Raw genomic sequence first — 24276 nt, 5'->3', positions numbered from 1 at the left:
TTATCAACAGAGAAATTCAATCAACAGAACATCTTAAGACAGAGACGCAGTTTTCCCTTCTGTGTCCTGCGACCAGATGCAGTTAACCTTCTTCTCCCCTGCGTCCATGCGCAGAGATCCTTCTGCTGTACTGCGTGCCCACGCACTATTACTTGAACTGCACTGCGTCCTGTTGCTGCAGGGACGCACCCAGAAACACTATCGCGCCACGTACTTTGCTGCAAAGATGCACTCAGAAATGCTATCGTGCCGCGTCCTTTTGCTCCAGGGACGCACCTGAACCTTCGTCGCTCTGCGTCCCCACGCAGATCTCCTGTTACTGCACTATGTCCCAGACGCACCTGAACCCTTCTTCGCCTGCGTCCCGACACACCTGAACCCTTCTGCGCCTGCGTCCCGACGCACGTGAACCCTTACTGCTCCTGCGTACCTTCGGGCATAGATGATTTCAAGACTTCAAGAGTAACCCAAACAGTCAGATCTACAGATCTGATCATGCGCCAAAGAGATCTCAGTCTTTCAGAAGATTCGCCTTTTTAGATCTAGACCAGAATTAGCCTCATAAGATATTCAACCAAAGACATGCATAAACCAAATGATCTCCTTTGCTTTATATAGGCAAGCTCCTCCTCAAATCATGGAACAATACCACGAGCCGACACCATAGTAACACAATACCGTCGGCTAGATACCAAGAGTAAAACACAAGAAACCCCCACGTGTGCTTTTATCTGCCTTAAAATGTGTGCACTGGGTGGACGCACCTCCTGAACAGCTGGCCTACATCTCTGGATGCGGTCCCTGCATGGTTTACCTGCGGGTACGCACTTTCTATAAGGTATACCTGCGTGCTCCTTATTTCCTTCAATATTTGATAGCTGATCATCAACCTCTGCTGCTGACTTGAAGTACAGTGACCTGTCACCTGAATGGGTTGCCATCAAGGACAACACTGTAGCCATAATGCCAACAATCTCCCCCTTTGGACTTGATGGCAACCTCACAAACTTCAGCTTCATTCTCCCCCTTTGACATCAAGGGCAAAGGGGTATGCTCCCCCTAAGGACATGCTCCCCCTGAATATGAACCAGATCTACAACAAAGAACCATAATCCACCATGAAAGAGATAGAGACATATTGCAGCTATTTCCAAGATCTCCTTCTGACCATCCTCCATAATGCCAACAATGCATTATATGCTCCCCCTGAACCTGTACCATCAATCAGAAAAGATTCAACAATAAGATGATGCATCAACAACCCCCAGCTTTTGCCTGAGGTATTCAAAAGTGTCCCTGGGCAAAGGTTTGTTGAAAATATCAGCAACTTGTTCCTTAGAAGGAACATACTCCAACTTGACCTTCTGTTGAAGCACTTGTTCCCGGAGAAAATGATACTTGATTGGTATGTGCTTGGTTTTTGAATGCATAACCGGATTCTTTGAGATGCTGATTGCACTTGAGTTATCACATAAGATGGGGATAGGTGGTGTACAAGTGATTTGAAAATCCTGCAAAGTCTGCATCATCCAAAGAAGTTGGGTACAACAAGATGCAGCAGCAACATATTCCGCTTCAGCTGTAGACAAGGCAATCAAACTCTGTTTCTTGCTGAACCAAGATACCAGTCTGGAACCCATAAAGAACGCACCACCACTTGTGCTTTTCCTGTCATCCACTCTTCCGGCCCAATCTGCATCTGTATAAGCATGAAGAGTAAGATCTGTATCTCTAGGATACCATAAGCCATAATTTTGAGTCCCTTGAAGATATTTGAAAATTCTCTTCACTGCCTGAAGATGAGTCTCCTTCGGATTTGCCTGAAATCTTCCAACTATTCCAACTGCATGCATGATGTCCGGTTGGGTACCTGTCAAATAAAGTAAACTTCCAATCATAGATCTGTAGGTTGGTTGATGTACTGCTGCAGATTCATCATTTGCACTAAGGCTACATCCTGTGACCATGGGTGTACATACTGGTTTTGCATCTTCCATACCATATTTCTTCAAAATCTGTTTGAGATACTTGGTTTGAGATAAAAATATTCCTCCTTCTTTTTGTTGGATTTGCAAACCAAGAAAATATGTCAGTTCTCCTAGTAAAGACATTTCAAATTCTTTCTGCATGACCGAGGCAAAGCTTTGACTCATAGCTTCTTCATTGCTCCCAAAAATAATGTCATCTACATACACAACAAGTATTAGCAATTTGTCCTTTTCAACTTTTATATAAAGATTGCTATCTGCTGATCCTTTTGAAAAACCTTGTTGATGAAGATATTTGTCCAAACGGTAGTACCAAGCCCTTGGAGCTTGTTTGAGACCATAGAGATCCTTTTTCAATCTGCATACAAGATTTGGATCATTTCCAAGAATGAACCCATCTGGCTGTTCAATGTACACTTCTTCTTCCAAGTCTCCATTCAGAAAGGCTGATTTCACGTCCATTTGAAATACTTTGAAGTTTTGAAAACTTGAGAGAGCAAGGAACATTCGGATGGCCTCAAGTCTTGCAACAGGAGCAAAGGTTTCTTCAAAGTCTATTCCTTCTTGCTGCGCATATCCTTTACAAACAAGTCTGGCTTTGTTTCTAATTACTTCTCCATTTTCATTCAATTTATTTTTGAAGACCCATTTTGTTCCGATTACATTCTTATCCTTTGGTCTAGGAACCAGCTCCCAAGTGTTGTTCTTTTTGATTTGCTCAAGTTCTTCATCCATTGCTTTCACCCAACATTCATCTTTGCATGCTTCTTTCACATTTTGTGGTTCAGTAGAGGAGAGTAATGCCAAATAGCTTGAGGCTTCTGCAACTGTTCTTCTTGTTTGTACACCTGCTTCTTTCTGCCCTACAATCTGAGATTCTGGATGATTTTTCTGAACATATCTGGATGGGGTTTTCTCTTCTATTCTTGTCTGCTCCTCTGGTTCTTCTTGAGGTTCTGCTTGAGGTTCTTCTTCTTCATCATTCTGTCTTTGAGGGTAGCCTTCATATTCTTCTATGTCTTCATGATGTACTTGCCTAGGAATGTATCCCTTCTCATCAACCACTACATCAATACTATCAACAATTCTGCCAAGTCTTTTATTGTAGCACTTGTATGCTTTGCTATATGGAGAGTAACCAAGAAGAATGCCTTCATCTGCCCTGGGTTCAAGTTTGCCAAGCTGCTCATCAGTATTCTTGATATAGCATTTGCTCCCAAAGATTTTGAAGTGCTTTACCGAAGGAGTCCTACCACTCCAAAGCTCATGAGGAGTTTGAGTGTTGTTCACCCGGACATTTGTTTTGTTGAGAATAACAACCGCAGCATGTGCAGCTTCACCCCAGAAAGTTGCGGGAGTTCCTGATTCATCAAGCATAGCACGAGCCATTTGTTGGATTGTTCTGTTCATTCTTTCCACAACTCCATTTTGCTGAGGAGTTCTAGCTGTAGAGAATTCTCTCCTTATCCCATGTTCATCACAGAAATCAAAAAATTCATTTGAAGTAAATTCCCCACCTCTGTCGGATCTGAGGCACTTGATTTTGTGACCTGATTCATTTTCAACCAAGGCTTTGAAGGATTTGAATTTTTCGAATGCTTCATCTTTGTGCTTCATAAGTCCTAACCAGACAAACCTGGAGAAATCGTCAATGAATAATATCAAGTATTCTTCTCCTCCAGGTGTCCTTTTTCTGAAGGGACCGCATGTATCTGTATGTACTAGCTCAAGAGGCATGCTAGCTGATCCTTCTTTCTCTGGAAAGTTAGTTCTGGTTTGTTTTCCAAACTGACATGATTTGCATATGGTGTTGTCAGGAATTTTAATATCTGGAAGATCGCGAACTGCCTGATATTTGCATTCTTTCCTTATTTGTGAGAAGCAATGTCCCAACCTCCGATGCCATAACCAGTGCTCTTCATCCTTGCTCAGATAGCATTGTTGTTGTCCTTCTTCAAATATGTACAGATTATTTGGAGTTCTTTTGCCTTTGAGCACTGTTTTACCTGTATCAAGATCACGAACAAGACATCCATTCGATCTTAATATAACCTCGGTTCTTTGATCACACATCTGACTGACACTTAGAAGATTATGCTTCAATCCATCAACATACAAAACATTTCCAGCCTTGACCTTTTCTTTTAACTGAGCAATGCCTTTTCCTTTTATAGTCGCAGGAGTATCATTTCCAAAAGAGACTTTCTTTCCCTTTTCTAGAGCAGAATAAGATTCAAGTTTTTCTTTATCACCTGTCATATGCTTCGAACATCCACTGTCAATGTACCATAGATTTTCCTGTCCCTCTGCATAAAATGCTATCCCACATCTTTCTGTTTGAGGTTCCTTTATTCTCCATGTTTTGGTGCTTGAGGCTTGTTCCTTTTTCTGCTGGAACCTGCTCCTGCATTCAGAGTCTTCATGACCAAAGTTATTGCAAATAGAACATTCAACTTCATTTTCAAGAACCGAAAAGTTGTTATAGGTCCTTTTTGTAATCCCTGTCATACTTCTTCGTTTTTGAGCTTCCCTAGTCATGATTGTTTTATATGCAACACATTGAGCTGCTTTGTGACCAAAGTTATGGCAAGAAAAGCATTGTCCATTGAAGAAACTTCTGCGGTTATCAGATCTACCGGCCAAATGATTGTAATTTCTATTGTCATCCATTCTTGAACCAAATTGACAAGATTTTACCTGTGGCTGGTTGTAGCTTTTGTTCACCCTTAAGATGGATTGCCCCTGATAGTTTCTGTTTCTAATTCGTCCCTGCTTTACCTGATGATCTTCATTTTGCTTTTGCTCATTTCTTCTTGCTGCATCAAGATAACTTTTTGAGGTGGATGCTTGAGAAGTTTCTCCATTATAGCCCAGACCTGTCTTGTTTAGAGGAGATCGCTGCACATTGATAATCTCATCCAAAGTTTCAGATCCTTTGACAAACTTGAGATTAATAGCTTTTTTTTTCTCAATCTCTTTTCTAAGACCAACAATTTCACCTTCTAATTTTTCAAGATGTTTTTCCTTTTCATCAATTTGAAATTGTAGAGTATCAATGATCATGTTCTTTTCTTCTATACATCTCTTGAGTCTAGTAATTTCATCATAAAGGTTATCCACATCTACAGCATCCATATAATCATCATCTTCAAATGCCATTAACAACTTATATTCATTACCTTGTTCATCTTCATCACTGTTTGATAGACCATCACTATCTTCATGAGTGTAGTAGCTTTTCTTATTTGCGTTCTGTTTCTTGTTCCATCTAGCAGGTTCCTTTCCTTTATCCTTATAAGAGAATTTTGCAGCATAATGACCTACTCTTCCACAAGCAAAGCATTTAAAAGGTAACTTACCTCTGAACCTTCCAGAACCCCTTTGAAGATTTCTGACAAAATTTGATTCTTCTTCCTCTTCTTCTGGGACGTGGCTTGCTTCATAATAATCTCCTTTGCCTGATGCCTTGAAATCAGCTTCTCTTCTGTCTGAAGGACCTCCCTTTCTCATTTCATAAGCAGTTAGAATTCCATGTAGCTGAGACATAGTAAGAATTCGTAGATTTTCCTTTTCTTCTATAGCAGATACTTTAGATTCAAACTTGGGAGACAAAGATCTTAGAACCTTTTCAACCACTATAGCCTCTCTTATTTCTTCACCCAAATTTTTCATACAATTAACAATCTCATCTACCCGAAGAAAATAGTTAGCCACACTTTCATCATTATACATCTTGAGAGTCTCATACTGAATCCTGAGAGTTTGAAGTTTAGCACGCTTTACCTGTTCATCTCCTTCATAGCTTGTGACAATTTTGTCCCATATTTCTTTTGCGGATTTGTAGTGCATTACCTTCATGAATTCCGTTTGGGATATACATCCTAACAGAGTACTGACTGCTTTTGCATTTGTTTCATACTTCTTTTTCTCAGCTGGATCTGTAGGAGTAGCTGAAGGAAAAGCATAGCCTGTTTCTACAATGTCCCAAACTTCTGTACCAAGAGATTGAAGATATGCAGTAACTCTTACCTTCCAATAATTGAAGTTTGTCCCATCAAAAACTGGTGGCCTGATTGATGCTTCTCTCTCGTAGTTGCTCATGACACGATCTACCTTCAAGCGATCAAGCTTCTCTGAAGGACCTGCTCTGATACCAATTGTTGGAAATAATACTGAGAGGGGGGGTGAATCAGTATTATCTAGCAATTTAATAAATCTTCCTTATTTGATCTTTGAATTATTTTTGCATGTCAGTACCATAAAATAATGAGCATGAACAAAGAAAACAGATAGTCACACCAAAGAACACAAGATGTAAGGTGGAAACCCAATGTGGGTGAAAACCACCTGCTGCAATATGTCTCTATCTTCTTTCAAATTAGAAACTCCTTTTACAATGATTTTGTACTGGTGCAGTCCTTTACCAGTACGCAGGCTGCAACCTGCAGAGAGCTACAACTCTCTCTCGTTTTCCAGTCTTCTCCTGGAAGGGAGCTACAACCCCCTACTTCTTTTCATAAAGCATCAAATGATCATCAAGTACATAACAGTTACGGTCCACTACAGTTATCAGATCAGTAATAACAGAACTAACCCAGAACACCTTATCACAGAGAAATTCAATCAACAGAACATCTTAAGACAGAGACGCAGTTTTCCCTTCTGTGTCCTGCGACCAGACGAAGTTAACCTTCTTCTCCCCTGCGTCCATGCGTAGAGATCCTTCTGCTGTACTACGTGCCCACACACTGTTACTTGAACTGCACTGCGTCCTATTGCTGCAGGGACGCATCCAGAAACACTATCGCGCCGCGTACTTTGCTGCAGAGACGCACTCAGAAATGCTATCGCGCCGCGTCCTTTTGCTCCAGGGACGCACCTGAACCTTCGTCGCTCTGCGTCCCCACGCAGATCTCCTGTTACTGCGCTGCGTCCCGGACGCACCTGAACCCTTCTTCGCCTGCGTCCGGACGCACCTGAACCCTTCTGCGCCTGCGTCCCGGCGCACCTGAACCCTTACTGCTCTTGCGTACCTTCAGGCATAGATGATTTCAAGACTTCAAGAGTAACCCAAATAGTCAGATCTACAGATCTGATCATGCGCCAAAGAGATCTCAGTCTTTCAGAAGATTCGCCTTTTTAGATCTAGACCAGAATTAGCCTCATAAGATATTCAACCAAAGACATGCATAAACCAAATGATCTCCTTTGCTTTATATAGGCAAGCTCCTCCTCAAATCATGGAACAATACTACGAGCCGACACCATAGTAACACAATACCGTTGGCTAGATACCAAGAGTAAAACACAAGAAACCCCCACGTGTGCTTTTATCTGCCTTAAAATGTGTGCACTGGGTGGACGCACCTCCTGAACGGCTGGCCTGCATCTTTGGACGCGGTCCCTGCATGGTTTACCTGCGGGTACGCACTTTCTGTAAGGTATACCTGCGTCCTCCTTATTTCCTTCAATATTTGATAGCTGATCATCAACCTCTGCTGCTGACTTGAAGTACAGTGACCTGTCACCTGAATGGGTTGCCATCAAGGACAACACTGTAGCCATAATGCCAACAAAGCTCGTAGACCAGCTTTCATTTCCCAGATCACGCATAGCAAATAGTCATATACCATCCCTAAATGGTCTTTTCACACAAGAAATGTCTCAATCTCCAGTCCATCCACCCGATGAGCACGAGTGATTCGAGGGGACATGACTGAAACTCAGGGGGCATGCACCCTGGTCTGCTTCGGCAGGAAAACTTCGGGTATAGGGTAGGTTTCCACGAGAGAGTATGACCTCCGTACTCCCGTCCGTGATTGGAAGAGGGAGTTGGACTGGAATAAGATCCTCTTGTCAAAGTTATGTGGGTTGGCGGGCATCGCCGCTCACCTTTGTTTATTTCGGTAGACATCGCCGGAGAAGTGTTTTGTTTACGCACTAAATAGAACAATCTTTGGGTAGCCTGAAAGAGGTATACCTTTCTTGATAAAACAAATGTTTTGTCAGCTTGAATAGAAGGTGACCTTGAAACTCTGTTTTATACCTGGGGGTATGCAAGCCTTTTGGCGTGCAAGCGAAGAGCAACTATTTATATTTTAAATTTTTAGGACCTTTAACCCTTTAAACTCGTAGGATTAGTTGTTTCCTAACTTGCATAAAGAAAGGATGTGGGGCAAAACTCTAAAAGTTGCCGTTTTATATGAGACATTCTTATCACACGACTGGATTAATCGAGCAGTTTTAGCACATAGTTCAAGCTCGTTAAAAAATAAACATAAGACATGAGCAAATGTTTCCACCCGCATTTAAGCTCGTTAAAAAATGAACTATTCCCCGGTAAATAACCATCGTGAATGTAGTACTTCAGCCGTTAAAGCCTTGGTCATGTTTGCATTGTCACCTCCACTTTTTCATTGGCCGATCATTCACCTCCATTTGATTGTTTACCCATTTTGAGGAACAGCTGCGAAGAGTGATTTCACTAGCCATCCTTGTGACACTGCCGTGATTGGAAAATTTCAAACCTTACTTGGAATCAGCTGCTACCCGTTTTATCACTCGTTCCTCAAAAGACGAGTCTCCTTTAAGCTCTTTTCAACTGATTCGTAAAAAATGAAAAGATTGCCGAGCCATTGGCCTCTCCAGCTCGTTAAAGGGACAGGAAGTGCTATCCCTCCTCTAGATTTTAATCTTTTTGGACTTGAGGGATTATTACACAAAAAGATCGAGCGCTTGTTTTGTTCGGCTCGTTAAAAGTATCGAAAATCCATCCCTTCTATATAGTTTTATACTTGTTCGGACTTAAGGGATTAGATGACGAAAAAGGAATTTTGGAGTTACCTTTACGTTCCTTTTTAGACTCTCTAAAATTGAAAAGGACCGAGTTATCTTTGTCATTAAACTCGTTAAAAAGATTAATAGCGACAAACTTGTCTATAGACAAGAACGAGTTTCACTATCGCTAGGCTCGTTAAAACATAGCGATGGGTTTGCCGGAAGGGCAAATTATAGAACAAGCATATGTTATCCTCCTCAAGCTTGACAAAAATAAAGAGGTACTGGTCAGCAATGACAGGGGAAAATTGGGGAGAAAACTCAAAGAAACTTTGTTGGTAGCAAGTCGCTCTTGAACATGACACTTCCGCTCTGTGTCCGAGTTGGGTTGGGTTGTTTCATTCACCGGTCACATCACCATGGTCATGCCATACCATCCACATTTGGGGTTAATGCTACCAATCCATCACGTCAGTGTCGCTGATATGTTCAAGAGAAGTCATTCAGAGAATTCACCTGTGTCTCACCCACTACCATACATTATACTCGATTCTTTCATGACCGCCACCCTGAACCTTATATCACCAGATCGTTTTCACCTCCATTAAAATCATTTGCTCCGTTCCGTGTCATTGATGTGGGATTCATTAAGGCCCTCCTGTGATGGATCACTTCTTGTTGACATCAGCTCATTATCCAAGAAGTTGATCTAGGAACACCCCATTCAGTACTTTGAAGCTTGCATGCCTCAATGGCAAGTTTCTCACTTCCGGCGATGGGTTTACATCAATGGACTTCGACCGAAAGATTTTGCGTGGTGTTCGATGCCAAGTCCTTTATTCACACCACATGAATTGTGCTGCAGTACCTTGAGGGTCATTATCATTATCGGTGATTCCTCTCGCACTTGTTAACAGTTTACATCATTGACTGGTAATCAAGCGATGTCTTTCCATGTTCAACTTCAGAACATTTCTCACATGGATCGACTTGTACTTTGAGTGAAGATCAGACGAGATTGAAGACCCCAGATCTAGTTTCATCCATCCGGGCTGCGATATATATTCAGGGAAATAAAGACATTAAATGTACATCATTGCAGCACAGATAATCATCCTATCAAAAGGATGATGGCTCTACCATAATCATCAGTCGACACTCAGACGATTGTCTGTCCTATGTACGTGAAAATGAATTTATAAAGCTGAGCATGGGAATGCCCGCCTCAGCTAGATCATGAAAATAGTATGAAGATAATGTATTGTATTGTATCCTATTACAGGTCTCCTCCCAGCATTGAAAGAACTTCGGATCCTCATAATAAAGCATTTCACCCGACACCAAAAGATTAACGGCCTCATACTTTAGGGGGCAACTGTTATAGACATTTTTGGGCCCTACAACCCCAAGCATGAAATGTTCATAAACCAAGGGCTCCTAAGTCCCTAAAAGTGTTGTTCTAACCCCTAAAGGAACAAGGTCAACAGATTACAGCTTCTCCCAGAAGTTCTCCATGAGAAACTGCTCAGAATTGGTCAAAACAGGATCATTGCAGCTGCTCCACTGGCTAGGTGCGTTGCATCTCACCCAAATACACTATGAGGGTGTGTTTCATTTCAAAAGTCCCTTCTGTGGGGTGCGATGGGCGAGAAATGACAAATGGCAGTGTCATTCTGCGAGGTGGAGAGGCAATGGAAGCTTCCAGAATCTTCTCCTGTGACACTTGCCTCACTGAATTCGACCAAAGAGGAGTAAGAGGCCCTCAGTCTCTAAGTGGAAGTAAGAACTATCAGAGAGAAGACACTAATCAAACCACAAGCTGACTCATCCCCCTTACAGATATCTATATATGGATCCCTCAACCCAGAGATCCAGAGGCTGGAATTTTGCATATTGTAAGGAATTGTTGTTGGTTTTCTGAGACAAACATCAGATTGTTGGGTGATCTAAGCTTTGTTTGAGGTGAAGAGGGGCTTCTTTGTTGGGAGGTTGATGCTGGGTTGGAACAACTGGTTGTAACTCCTCCTAGCTCTTTTCTTGTTTATCAATAAAAGCTATTTGAGTTTTCCTCCATGCTTTTGTATCATTGATGCTTGTTACATTTGTATGGTCAATTTACATCTGATCCTAGATTGTTTATGATTATAGATCCATGTCTTTGTATAGTGCTATTCTTCTGTGATCTTACAGGTATTTTGTGAAGCTGGGCGTGGAAGGGAGCGGGTAGCTAAGGACTATCAAAGAAGAGAGGGATCGAATTGAAGGATTAGCCCAAGACAGAGGTTGGTCTTTCTGTTCCTCTCTATCTATAATTCATAATGGAAAAACAAAAGTAGTTTTTCCCTGTTTGTTTCTAAGGCAGCTGTCACACCTTAATGGGATAGAGCAGTTCTAAATAGACACTTTTCTTTGTAGCAATTACTAAAAATTGAACCACTGACATTATGAAATATATACTCAATCATACATAGATCTATTGCATCATTCCGAAACAACCACATAACCTTTACTAAACTTCAAACAGAAACATAAAGTATCATCATCATTCTTCAATCAACCAATCCTTAATCAAAAAATCATTGTTTAAGTCCAGATCATCAAGAAGACTTTATTGACAGACAATAGAAACATAGTAAGTCTGAATAAACTGATCAAACATCCTTCTCATCAAAACCATACTTTTTTTGTGCACTTTACTTAAAGCATATATGCGTGTATATGTGCTTTTCAGGAGATAAACCCACATGTACGTTACTTACCAGTATCACACCCACGTGTGTACATGCCTTGCAGACTATAAAACCCATGTACAAATCTATAATTTCTTATTCAAACTTTTGCTGCAATATAGAACTTCAGACATACCCAGATCTCGGCATACAGAGAAAAATATAGATCAAATCAAGATTGTCACATCATATCTATTGGATTTGATCCATCATCAAATTATTCGGTACACACTTTGTTTTAGATCAAGTGAAACATCAATAGCCCATTATATGCATATTTGCTTCACATCTAATTATTCATGAAACATTCATCACTTGCACACACACTGTCACTTTGATCTTCATCCCCTTATATAACTTATCCCTTATCCAATACCATAGGTCAAAACCATACTCCAGTTGATGGTTTTCATATATGGGATCAAAACATCCATTACTAGGCTCAATACCACATAGTAAAACCACAGTAAGGGCCCTTGGTATTTAGAATACAATGCTGCAGAAATTGTATGAGCCTTTGCTTCTTCATACTCACGGGTGTACTCAACTTTTATTAACAGAACCTGCATATACTTCTTGAAATTTCAACTTTATCATTCCTCTACCTCTAAACTATTATGCCTTTGTGAAAGAACTCTGTCACATCTGTAGACACATCCTGTTGAGATCTATATCAAGTAGGTCTTCAGCAGAGGACAACTCATCAAGTATGTTGTCATCAAGAACAAGTCATCACGTAGGTTTTCATCAAGGAGAACACATCAGGTAGGTAGCCATAAAGGACAACACATAATTCATAATTCCAACAATATTCTCATATTTTATGATTAATGCAATATACAGATAACAGGGGTTTTTAGCTTTTTTTTCCCCAAAAGTTTACTGTGTTATGTGTGATTGAATTCTTTCTCTTTAACTTTTTGTGATTTTATTTATCATTTATTGTTTCCGCTAAAGAGTAGAGTAGATTCAAGTCAATTTGTTTAACATATTACAATATGAAGTTTGAATCTACAAGGAATTTATACATGGTATCAAAGCTAAAATCAATATAGAAGAGGAGAATACAAGTTTGTCTTTTGCAGGAGAAATTGAATTTCTAGCATCATACTTCAAAACCAGCAAGATGTTGTTCTACATATTCAGATTCGAATATGCCCTTGAGGTTAGATAGAACTATAATGATTGGAAGGATAGGATGGAGGCAGTGTTGGAAGACAACAAGCTTAAGGAATTCATAAACAAAGATATTCCTAAGCCAGTTGATGCTTAGGATTTGTCAGAGTGGAGAAGGTGTGTGGAAAAGGTGAGAAGGATTATCTTAGAAGGAGTTTGAGATCATATTGTCTCAAAAATCCATGGTAAGGCAACTCCATTTGCAATGTGCAAGGCCCTGACATAACTATTTAAAATCAATGGTTACCATAAATAGCTTCCACTAAGTGAAAAGATCAAACAAAATTAAGATGGAGAAGGGAAACACATTACCGAAGTACTCGACCAAGTTCACCCAATACCTAGATGAACTTGCAAGTGTCAGTGTTATAGTTGCTGAAGATTATATGGTGACCCTAACACTTCTAGGCCTTCCAGAGTGTTGGCACATATACCAAGACTCATTTAGTTGGAGGAGTAGCTACCAGAGTGGGAGCGATTATGGTTTGATGTGGTACAAGAAGAGATTCAATGGAACACTAGAGATGGATCCTCATCAAAGAATGATGACGAGGAGAATTGTTCCTTAGCTATAAAGGTGAATAAATGGAAGGGGAAGACATCCCATTCCAAATTCGATTCTAGTCAGGGAAGAAAGAAGAAGGACATGTCGAAGATTAAATATTTTCATTTTCATGAGGAGAGACACTATGCCACAAAGTGTCCGCACAAGAAGGTTGGTAAGAATCCCTAAGGATGAGGAGAAAGTGAAGCTCGTGCTTCACAATTTGAGCTGGATTTCACCCTCATTACTTGCATGGTGACATCAGTGATGGGTAGTGTGTGGTGCATGGATAGTGGAGCTTCATTTCATATGTCGGACAAAAAATAGTTCTTCAGTGACTTGGAGAACAAGGACCTCCAGATGCACATCGAGATGGTAGATGATGGGAGGTATAGCAAGATCAAAATTGGTACTGTTACCCATCAAATGGAGTCTAGTTCTCATCTCACATTAAAAGATGTCATGTATATTCTGGGTTTGGAGAAGAATTTGGTTTCAGTTGCAATGTTGTAGGACGGTGGCCATGATGTAATATTTAGTAATGGAAAGGTTTTACTTCATCACATAGCCATAGGACAAGTGAAGAAGATCAGGGTTCATGTGAAGAACCTCTACAAATTGGATGTATAAGACTACGCTTATTTGAGAAAAAAAAAGAGAAGGTGAAGAGTGAAGACATTAGTGAGTTCTGGCATAGAAGATTGGGTCACTTGCACCACGGAGCTCTGAATATCATATGGAAAATTTCTACAGGACTTTCCAATGTTACAATAGAGCAAAGATACACATGCAAAGGGTGTACATTGAAGAAGTACACCAAAGCTTCCTTTCATGATAAAGATAGTTGAGTGAAAGATATCCTTGATTGAGTTCACTTAGATCTGTGTGGACCACTCTCGATAGCCTCCATAGACAAGCACATGTATTATGTAATATTTGTTGATAATTTTTCTTGTAAGTGCTGTATTTTCTTCATCCAAAAGAATGATCAGATGTTTACTAAATTTTGTGACTTTAAATCACTTTTCGATAAAGATACTAGCAGGAAATTTAAAGGTCTCATAAGCGATAATGATGGAGAATATTTGTTGAATAAATTCAATAAATTTTATGCATCATAAGGCATTCAATGTGATTTAATACCACCTCATAATCCATAATAGAATGGGTTGGATGAAAGGAAGAACCTAAGTATTTTGGGAGTGGCACGGGAGAAGTTACATGATCAGGACCTACCATTGCACTTGTGGGTTGAAGCATGCAAAACATAATTTTATTTTAAAACAAAATCCCTCATCAAATTCTCCATATTTGTACACTAGCAGAAGCTTTTTTAGGTAATAAACTAGATTTGGAACATTTTAGGATGTTTGGCTCATCAATATCTTGTCATGTTACCAAGGATGCATGGAAAACGCTACAGCCAACAACTGAGTTGGGAATATTTGTGGGGTAAACTGATATAGCTCACAAATATCGTATGTACCTACCATGCAAAAAGATGATAATGGTTCATAGAGATGTGAATTTTGATGAGGAGAAGGCCATGATATGTTCCCTTCAGAGGGAGATTCAATTACATGCAGATGATGATCTTTTAGATCCAAAGGAGAAACCTCAGGATGATGTGGGGCAACCACATGTAGAGGAGAAGAGGGTGTAAGCATCCACTCATCCAAATACTTCCAGAGATGGAAGGAAGCACACTAGAGAGGCTAAGAGATTGATCCACGATGTTAGAGATAATGTGGGAGAATGGACATCATAGCGCAGGCAGAGGAGGTCACCAGATCAATACACTTCCTACATGATTGTGATGAGTGGAAGTGTAGAGATTGAGCCATACTCATTCAAGTAAGAAGTGTATCAGCCAATATGGGTTGATGACATGGTGGAGTTGTATGACTCCATTATCAGAAATCATGTTTGGGAAGTGGTCCCAAGACCAACAAACAAGTTAGTGGTGAGATCTATATGGATTTATAAGGTAAAGAAATCAACAGATGGGAATGTGGAGAAACACAAGGCCAGATTTGTGGCCAGAGTGTTATGTCTGGTGGAGGGAATCAATTATAATGATACCTTTTCTCTAGTAGCAAGGTATTCTTCAATAAGATCTATTCTAGCACTATCACGATAGATGGGATGGAAGATACATCAGATGGATCTGAAGAAAACATTCCTCAATGGTATGGTTGAGGAAGAGATTTATGTTAAGTAGTCGGAAGGATTTGAGGCCTCCAATAGAGAGTGGCATGTGTGCAAACTGAAGTGAATGTTGTATGGACTAATGCAGGTACCCCGTACTTGGTACACTAGGATTTATAGTTATTTCACCAGGTTTGGATTCACCAAAAGTGAAGTAGATGTCAAGATTTACCATATTATAGTTGAATGTAAATTGTTGATTACAGTATTATATGTTGATGATTTTATTCTACCAAGTTATGAGAAGCTAATAAAATCTTGCAAATATGATCTTGCAAGAGAAATAAATATGAAGGACCTGGGGCTTATGCATTACCTTATTGGTATGGACGTATGGTAAGGAGATGAGGAAACGTTTGTCTCTCAAGACAAGTATGCCAACAATATATTGAAGAAGTTACACATGGAGAGAAATAAACTGATGGAGACTTCTCTAATACCTCCACTATCAACCCTTTATACATTCAAAATCATAAAATATATACAAAATATTAAGTCTAAGGGTGTTGAAATCCATCCATTCCCCTAATATATGTAACTAATTACATAAAAATAGTGAAAGGAAAACCACTTTTCTGGAAACTAGGAAACTATCTCTGACCTATTAATCACAATCTTGCCTCCACACATAATACATCGAATTTCTACAAGATATCATGAGAGAAATTTTTACATGATAAAACATAAAATAATTACATGATTAAATCCTTTATTTTCCCACACAGATGTATAATTATGTCAAAAAAAGGTTGATTGTGTCTGAACTCAACACCTGAGCACAACATGTGTGCGCAACGACTGCATTTATTTAATATCTTCTAAATGGTGAATTAGATTGAGCTAACATTTTTACAGAAAGTTACTATCATCATAATTAGATTCCACAAAATATTTGAACAAAATTTGATGCATGAATTTTGATAAAATCCAAAAATGGTTGTCGATGATGGTGGCTGGTGATGAGCCCCAAAAATGGATAATTATTTGTGCTCATTCAACCTCCTAATTCGACTTAATCCACCATTCTCATTAGTTTATTGCATGTTTTTTATTATATTTATGCTAATAGAGTGAATTGGGTTAGTCATTATGCCAACAAGTCTAATGTGTGCTTTGTGTAGCCTCTTTGGTTAATTTGGAGACAAAATCAATGGTTGAAATGAGCACTTGGCAGCCAAATTCGTGGAGAGTATTTTTAGGAAGGTGTTCCCTTCATTTATGGGCCCTTACCTCGAATTCTCCACCATCAGCTCGGATTTCAAGGGCCACCAAATCAATTAACACAAGGGCAGCCAAGCAAGTCAAGTAGGACTGCTGTTAACTACAAGTTTTGGGCAGCTGAGTCCCTAAAGTTTAGGAGGACTGTTGGGGTCCTCAATTTGTATAAATAAGAAGGCTTAGGGTCTCATTTGGGTTAGCTAGTGGTTAGTCATTTTGTAGCTAGTGGTTAGTCATTTTTGTTAGTCACTTTATAGTCATTTTGTAGCCAATGGTTAGTCATTTTGTAGGCAGAAGTTAGCTAGTCTGTAGTTCGATTTTTAGGCAGTAGATTAGCTTTGCTTTCAACACATTTTCAAGTTTCCCTTGTGGACAGTTTTGATGTAACTCTTCTTTTCTTGCTAAATAAAGATGAATCTAGCTTTACGCCAGATCTAAATCTCTCTTAGGAGGCTATAGCTCTTGGGGTTGGGCCCATCTCAAGTGCCCAGTACCTCCTTTGTTTATCTTTATGTGTCTTTGCTGCATTCTTAGAATAAAATCTACTATTTTAGATTTAAATCTTGCTTTGTTATTTAGATTGCTTTTGATGGTTAAAGTAGCTTTTCATGTTCAGATTTAGTTGGTAGGATAGTAACAGGAAAAAGGCTTCAAGAAAAGGGCCAACAAACATCTGTGGTTTCACCTCTCCCTCACTGGGATCAGGAGCTGTGACTAGGATGACTTTGCTGCCCACAAAAACGCTGACTTTGCTTTGCCATGCAATCATTAGTGTTTGGTTTTCATTTGCAGAAGTTGGTTACATGTTCAAATCTTTGAATGCTTCATTGCATAGTTAATATACATGGTTTCCTTGCAAATAAAGCTGTTGTCCATTCTTGTTACTGTTAGCTAGATCATATTAGGGTAGCATAACTAGATCTTTGTTTTCTTGCATGTCTTTGCTGGTTCAGTTGGAAACACAAATTGTAGAGCACCTGTACCACTTCTCTGTCTACCAGACTCCCTCAAACCCATCTTCTCCATATCCTAACTTGGTTTCTTGCCTCACGTTGCCATACTGCCCTCATAACCCTACCTTTTGTGCAGCATTACTTTAGTCTTCTTGGAACAAGTCCAACCATCTACACCTTCTCCTCAACTCTATCCATCAGTCCTTGGGTCATTTCAGGCCCCTACCCTGCCTCCCTATCCATTCATGCACCTTACCTCACTCACCCATCCTCCAAAATCCAATTTTTAAACATCCTGTAGAAAAATCACAGAACATCCTGTAGAAATCCTAAACATCCTGTAGAACCCCTGCAGACTTCCTGTAGAAGCTCACAAATGAGGTTTCTTGATAGCCAAACTTTGTGAAACTCTCCGGAAGGGTGTTAGGGACTCCTTAGACCCTCTCTGAACCTTCTCAACCTTTTCCAAGCATTTCTCCTCCTTGATCCACCTCTGCATAGTAAAAAAATAGTTAAAAGCACATGCATGATAACTCTAACAACTTATTCAAAAATACAAAAAGATGTTTTCTTCAGATAGTGATAACTTTGACACATGCATTTTACCTTCCTAAGAAGTCAATGGCGTCTCTTTCAGTAGCTTGCATCCTCTTTTTCGCATCAGTAGGGCTAGCTGGTAAAATTAGGGTTTTCTAGGGTTTGCATTTCCTTTCCGCTTTCCAGTTTCTTTCTGCAAGTAAATTAGCCCCTTTGAGTTAGCTTTCATTCATCAGTTAAAAAGCTTCTTCTAAGAGCTCATAGAAGTTGGCTTACGCTCCTAGCGGACTTGTGCCAGCTGACCAAGTGACAGTTGCGGCAAGAGCTCGTACTTGTGCATACAACACCATCGCTTCCAAGTTTGTTACGAACTACCGGGTTGATAAAATTAAAGAAGGGAGTTCTAGGAGTTGCAGCATTATTGCTGCAATACTGGAGCTCACCATCTTTTTGGCGCCGTTGCTAGGGAAGCGTCAGAGTATTGGTGATTGCTGCTTTTCTTCTATTTTCCACTACAATCTTCTGCTAAGTAGTTTATTTCATGTCCATTATGCAATTTCGTTTATGCAAAAGTAGATTAGCATTTCCCGCTTTCATAGATTAGCATTTCAATTCTGCAATTTCATTTCTGTAAGCATAGGTTAGCATTTCAATTCCGCAAGTGTATACTAGCATTTCATTCCTGCAATTTCATTTGTGCAAGATAGATTAGTCCTTTCCTGCTTTCATTTCAATTCCGCATTTTCATTTTCGCAAGATAGTTAGTTGCAGTTCAATCTATTTTAGTTTTGCAGGTAGAAGTAGAAAAAAGCAAAAATCAACCAAAATGATTTCATTTCATGCCTTGTAGGAGTAGAGATAAGTTAGAAAAATGATTGCACAACACCCCCACTGCTTCACACAACCAACATTCTCTCTTCTTCGATGGCTGTGATTAAAGAACCCTTACGTGGACAACAAGACACATTTGAAGAACCTCAAGGGAAGAAGAAGAAGAAACCATTCCTCTAGAGCAAATGGCTACAAGCAGAAATATTGGGAGCAACACCTTGTCCAAAAATGAATTTGCAAATCAGATCGAAGATTTCAAGAGTGATATGAAGCAGTTTCTTGCCATGCAACTGGATACCTTGCGGATCCAAAAGAAGCAAGAAGAAGCCAAGAGGGCTATGGCCATTTTTTGTCCCAGGTGCACTAAAGAGCATCCTAGGAATGAATGTCCATTGCACTCCATAGAAGTGTGTTTTGTCTATGAAAGAGACCATCCTACGAATCAGTGCACTTCCTTGCCCAGAATCAAAGCTGCATGTCAAAGAGCCAAGGGAGCCACTGAATCACTCTATTATATGAACCAAAGGAGGCCACATGGACCTAGATCTTACCAGCAGGAACTGCAAGGGATATCCAAGACCTATTATGACCCCTATCAAGCCACTTTCATGCCTTCTTGGGGTCCCCCTGCTCACCCTTCCTGGTTCACACCTCCTCCTTGTTCCTTCACAGATCCATATTATGCCCAACCAGCTGCTCATTCGTTTCACTCTTATGCTCAACCACAGCCTCAGTGGAATGCACCTCATCAGGGGTGGAGGCCCCAATACAACACTCCTCCCACTTATTTTCCTCCACCACCTGCTTGTCCACAACCATCGCCTCCTGCTCCACCAAGGCAACCCCAAATGCCTACCCAACCACAACCCCATCCACATCCATCTCAAATCTACGCCTCCACTCAACTACCCGTACCACCATTTCCAAAACCATACCATGGAGCAGCTCAACCCAATTGCAAAGCTGAGGCACAACATGTCCAAACAACTGCTCTTGAGCTCAATGATCTTCACCATAGCTCAGGAAGAGTATTGCAAAAAAGAGACTATATTGAAAGCATTGAAGGACCACATCAGGCAAAAGAAGATTCAGAAGAGGAAATCAAAGAACCATGGGCTTTACTTGATGAAGAGAAGACATCAGAAGCAGAGATAAAGAAAGATCCTTCATGGTTACCATCAAATCTTCCATGTATTCAAGAGAAAGATCGGCAAAAAGAGGAAGATGAGGAAGTCATAGTAGAAAGTGACATGAAACATGACCCAGATCAGCAAAAGGACCTAGGATATCAAAGCTATATTGAGATATGGTTCTAGACAGTCACTAAGTTGCACAAGTACTCTCTTCCTCAGCTATGTTTGATCCCTTCAAAGTCAGATCATTTTGTCTCTGAAATCTGGATCGCTGTCAAAGCATGCATTTCGAGCCTTCACATCATCTTGTCTCTAATCTCGATGTGCACATGGCTCCATTGGAAGTATTCTTATACTTGAAAATGATTTTGTTTTTCAAGTAGGGTAGGGTAGAAAAAAGGAAAAAAGAAAAAATGAAAATAAGAAGAAAAATAAAAATCTAAGGTGAAAACCTCCTCGTAGGTGCCTTATATTGGCTCATTGATTGAAAACCTCCATGAGGTGCCCTAGTAGTTTTCAAAAAAAAAAAAAGAGAAAAAGAAAAGAAAAATAAAGCTAGTTTCCATTGGATAATTGCAGGTTGTAAGAAGGACATTGCAGGTCAGGAGGATCACTCAAAGCAAAGACAAACGAATTTTGTGCTTTCTACAGGAAGTTTTGTGTCTTCTACAGGAAGCTTACAAAAAAGCCAAACTGATCTCTGAAGAGGACCCGAAGGCTGGGAATATGTCCATGAGGCCTACAAGCATCCATGTTTCCATTCCTCACCCTTTCTCATCATTTTTTCCACCTCATTGCGCTTCTTTTATGAAAACTGTGTTTTCTACAGTAAGTTTTGAATTTCGACAGGAAACATCCTGTAGAACCTTTGGACGAACCAAATTCAATTTTAAAAGGGAATCTAATGGTGGGAATCTGTTGGTTAGGCCTGCAAGCACCTTTGTGTCCATCCCTCGCCTTGCTCCATCATTTTTCCACCTCATTGTGCTTCTCATTGTGCTTCTATAGGAAGTTCCTGTAGAAATTGTAGGAAGCTAGAAATGGATTTCAAAAAGGTGGTTTGGCGAACATGGTAGCTTCCTCAAGGGTTTAGAAGACCTCCTGCAATCTTCAAACTCCTCCTCTATCATCTCCATACCTGCATCACAGCCCAAGTTCATTTTTCATACCATGCAACAAAATTGCAAAAGGCCTTGAAGCAAAAATACCTAAAACAGAATTTGTTTTTTCCTTAACTTGAAAACCATGCATCCATTTGAAAAACCGTTCTACAGAGAATCAAACAGGGGTGATGGCAACATGCTTGAGCAGTTTCAGCCAATTTCGGTGCACGGTTTCCAGGAAATTAGCCTCCATCTCCTTCAGCCATTTTTGCATTTTCTCCATATCCATGCATCCGTTTCAAAACCTGTTTCATGGGGTGATGCACATGGGTGATAGTAGCCTACCCAAGTAGTTTCAACTGATTCCGATGCACGGTTTCCGAGAAATTGATCTCTGAAATCTTCAGCCATTTTCCATTTTTCTCGAAATTTGTGCATCCATTGATCACGATTTTGCTATGGGAGGTGCATCATAATGATAGGAACATGATCAGCAAGTTTTAGATCAATCCGGTTCACCGTTTGGAAGCAATGGCGAAAACAAGTTCTGGTTCGGTGAAAATTCAGCAGCAGCAGCTTGAAGGTGCAGATTTGAATGTGGGAACAAATGCCTGCAGCTTAGATCTGGTCAGAGGACACCTACACAAGGAAAAACAACCAAAAATCATCAGCCAAGCCCTCATGCATCCAAAGAAACCAGTGCATGCAGCAATTACTAGCCTCAACACCTCACAGCAGCCATTTGACTTCAGGTACGTGACTGAAACTCGTTCTTCTATTGCACAAATCTAATTTAAAAACTGCATGAATGAATGGAATGGTGGAATTTAGCCACGAATATAGTAGGACTGAGCTGATATTTCCTTGTCCAATTCTCTATCAATCAGCCAGGAATCATGCAACGTATGTGTTAGACAACTCACGTGAAATTTGAAAAAACAGAGACAGTTGTGAATATTTTAAACTCCAGTGCAACTAAGGGTAAGGGATTATAGGCAGATGGCATTACAGGGGACCAATAGTTTGCATGAGCAGTGCACGTCTCTGCCACCTCACCACGAATCACGCAGTAATTAAAGGAATGCTCGGCTGAAGACTCACGTTAACTGCTGATTCATTTACACTTGCAAACCTCTTCGGCTGAATCCTCTACCTCTGAATTCTGTTAAACTGATGTCCTTCGCCAAGTTTTTCGGCTTGTTCAAAATTCTCCCACATACCAAGATCGTTCAAAGGCGCAGAGACATCCTACAGAAGCCGGGCACTCTACAGGCGTTTCTACAGGAAGCTGCGCCACAGGAAACCCAACATACGAAGAAGCTTGGACTGTTCACGTCGAGGGTGGAAATTCTCAGTGAGTGTAAATCATGAGTATGAAAAACCATGGGATAATTTCAAAGCCCATTTGACAACTTGTGATCCAAATACCAAGCATACAGCGTCAAATTTTGAGATTCCCCAAGAAGTTGTAGAAGACAAAGAAGTTATATTCACTTGTGATGTTACTTTCCGGGAGAGCCCTATGAAATGGGCATCACGTTGGGATACTTACCTTCTTATGACAGATGATCAGATCCATTGGTTCTCTATTATCAACTCATTGATGATTGTTTTATTTCTCTCCGGAATGGTTGCAATGATCATGATGCGAACATTGTACTAGGATATCTCAAAATACAACCAATTAGAAACACAGGATGAGGCTCAAGAGGAAACAGGATGGAAGTCGGTCCATGGAGATGTGGTCAGGGCCCCAACCAATGCAAGCTTACTTTGTGTCTATGTGGGAACTGGAGTTCATTTTTTTGCCATGACACCAGTGACAATGATATTTGCAGTCCTTGGTTTCCTTTCTCCTTCGAACTGTGGAGGTTTAATGACAGCTATGCTGCTATTATGGGTGTTTATGGGTTTGTTTGCAGGGTATGCATCGTCACGTCTATATAAGATGTTCAAGGGCACAGAATGGAGGAGGAACATGGTGAAGACAGCATTCTTGTTTCCAGGCATTGCCTTTTGCATTTTGTTTATTCTCAATGCACTGCTATGGGGAAAAAATTCATCTGGTGCAGTTCCTTTTGGGACTCTGTTTGCCTTGGTCCTTTTATGGTTTGGAATTTCTGTGACATTGGTCTTTGCGGGCAGTTACTTTGGCTACAAGAAACCTGCAATTGAGGATCTAGTGAAGACCAATAAAATCCCCAGGTAGATTCCAGAGCAAGCTTGGTATATGCAGCCCATTTTCTCAATACCAATTGGAGGCAGTTTGCCTTTTAGAGCTGTATTCATTGAACTATTCTTCATATTAACTTCAATATGGCTGCATTAGTTCTACTATATATTTGGGTTCTTGTTCAGTGTCTCTGTGATCCTCATTGTTACATGTGCAGAGATCACCATTGTCCTGTGCTACTTCGAATTGTGCAGTGAAGATTACAACTGGTGGTGGAGATCTTATTTGACTGCAGGCTCCTCAGCATTTTACTTGTTTCTCTATGCCACATTCTATTTCTTCACCAAGCTGGAGATGACAAAGCTTGTTTTTGGAATTTTATATTTCGGCTACATGCCCATCATGTCATACTCATTTTTTTCTCTGACCAGTACAATAGGTTTCTATGCATGCCTTTGGTTTGTGCAGACAATATACTCATCAGTGAAGATTGACTGAGGCTCTGCTTGCAGCTACCATTTTTCAGAGGGGTCGTTTAAGTTTTGGTTTAGGGGAATGGTGCTTACTCCTTTCATGTTGTTTTAGAGGTTTTTGGGTAACATTACAAGAGACACCAATGTCAATGTGCTGTTGTGGGAGTTAATTCTGAAGATGTTGCAGGAACACAATGCCGAAAGGGTGCCTCCCAACACAAGCAGAAGGGTCCCTACCAAGTTCCCAGGCATCCTCACATCCATCCCCTCCATGAACACTCATTTTTTTTAGGGTTTAGACACAATCTAGTCATGGTTCAACCTTCTACAGGAAGCTACAGGACTTTCTACAGGAAGTTCTGTATTTCAACCAGAAACATCCTGTAGAGCCTTTGAGCAGGCCAGAATCAATTATGAAGAGGGATTTGAAGAT

At 40.3% G+C, this 24276-nt stretch overlaps 1 pseudogene; it reads left to right on the top strand.

The window, feature by feature from the left end:
* Positions 1 to 23868, top strand: part of LOC149148727 (transmembrane 9 superfamily member 7 pseudogene) — a 57408-nt pseudogene extending 33540 nt beyond the window's left edge.
* Positions 23869 to 24276: the final 408 nt, after the last annotated feature.

The sequence above is a fragment of the Pinus tabuliformis genome, chromosome 9 (assembly GCF_031772625.1).
Source record: "Pinus tabuliformis cultivar Carrire ecotype Pingquan chromosome 9, CPIR1, whole genome shotgun sequence".
Classification (NCBI taxonomy): Eukaryota; Viridiplantae; Streptophyta; class Pinopsida; order Pinales; family Pinaceae; genus Pinus; species Pinus tabuliformis.
The sequence above is the reverse complement of the archived record's forward strand: the minus strand, read 5'-3'. Positions and strand labels throughout refer to the sequence as shown.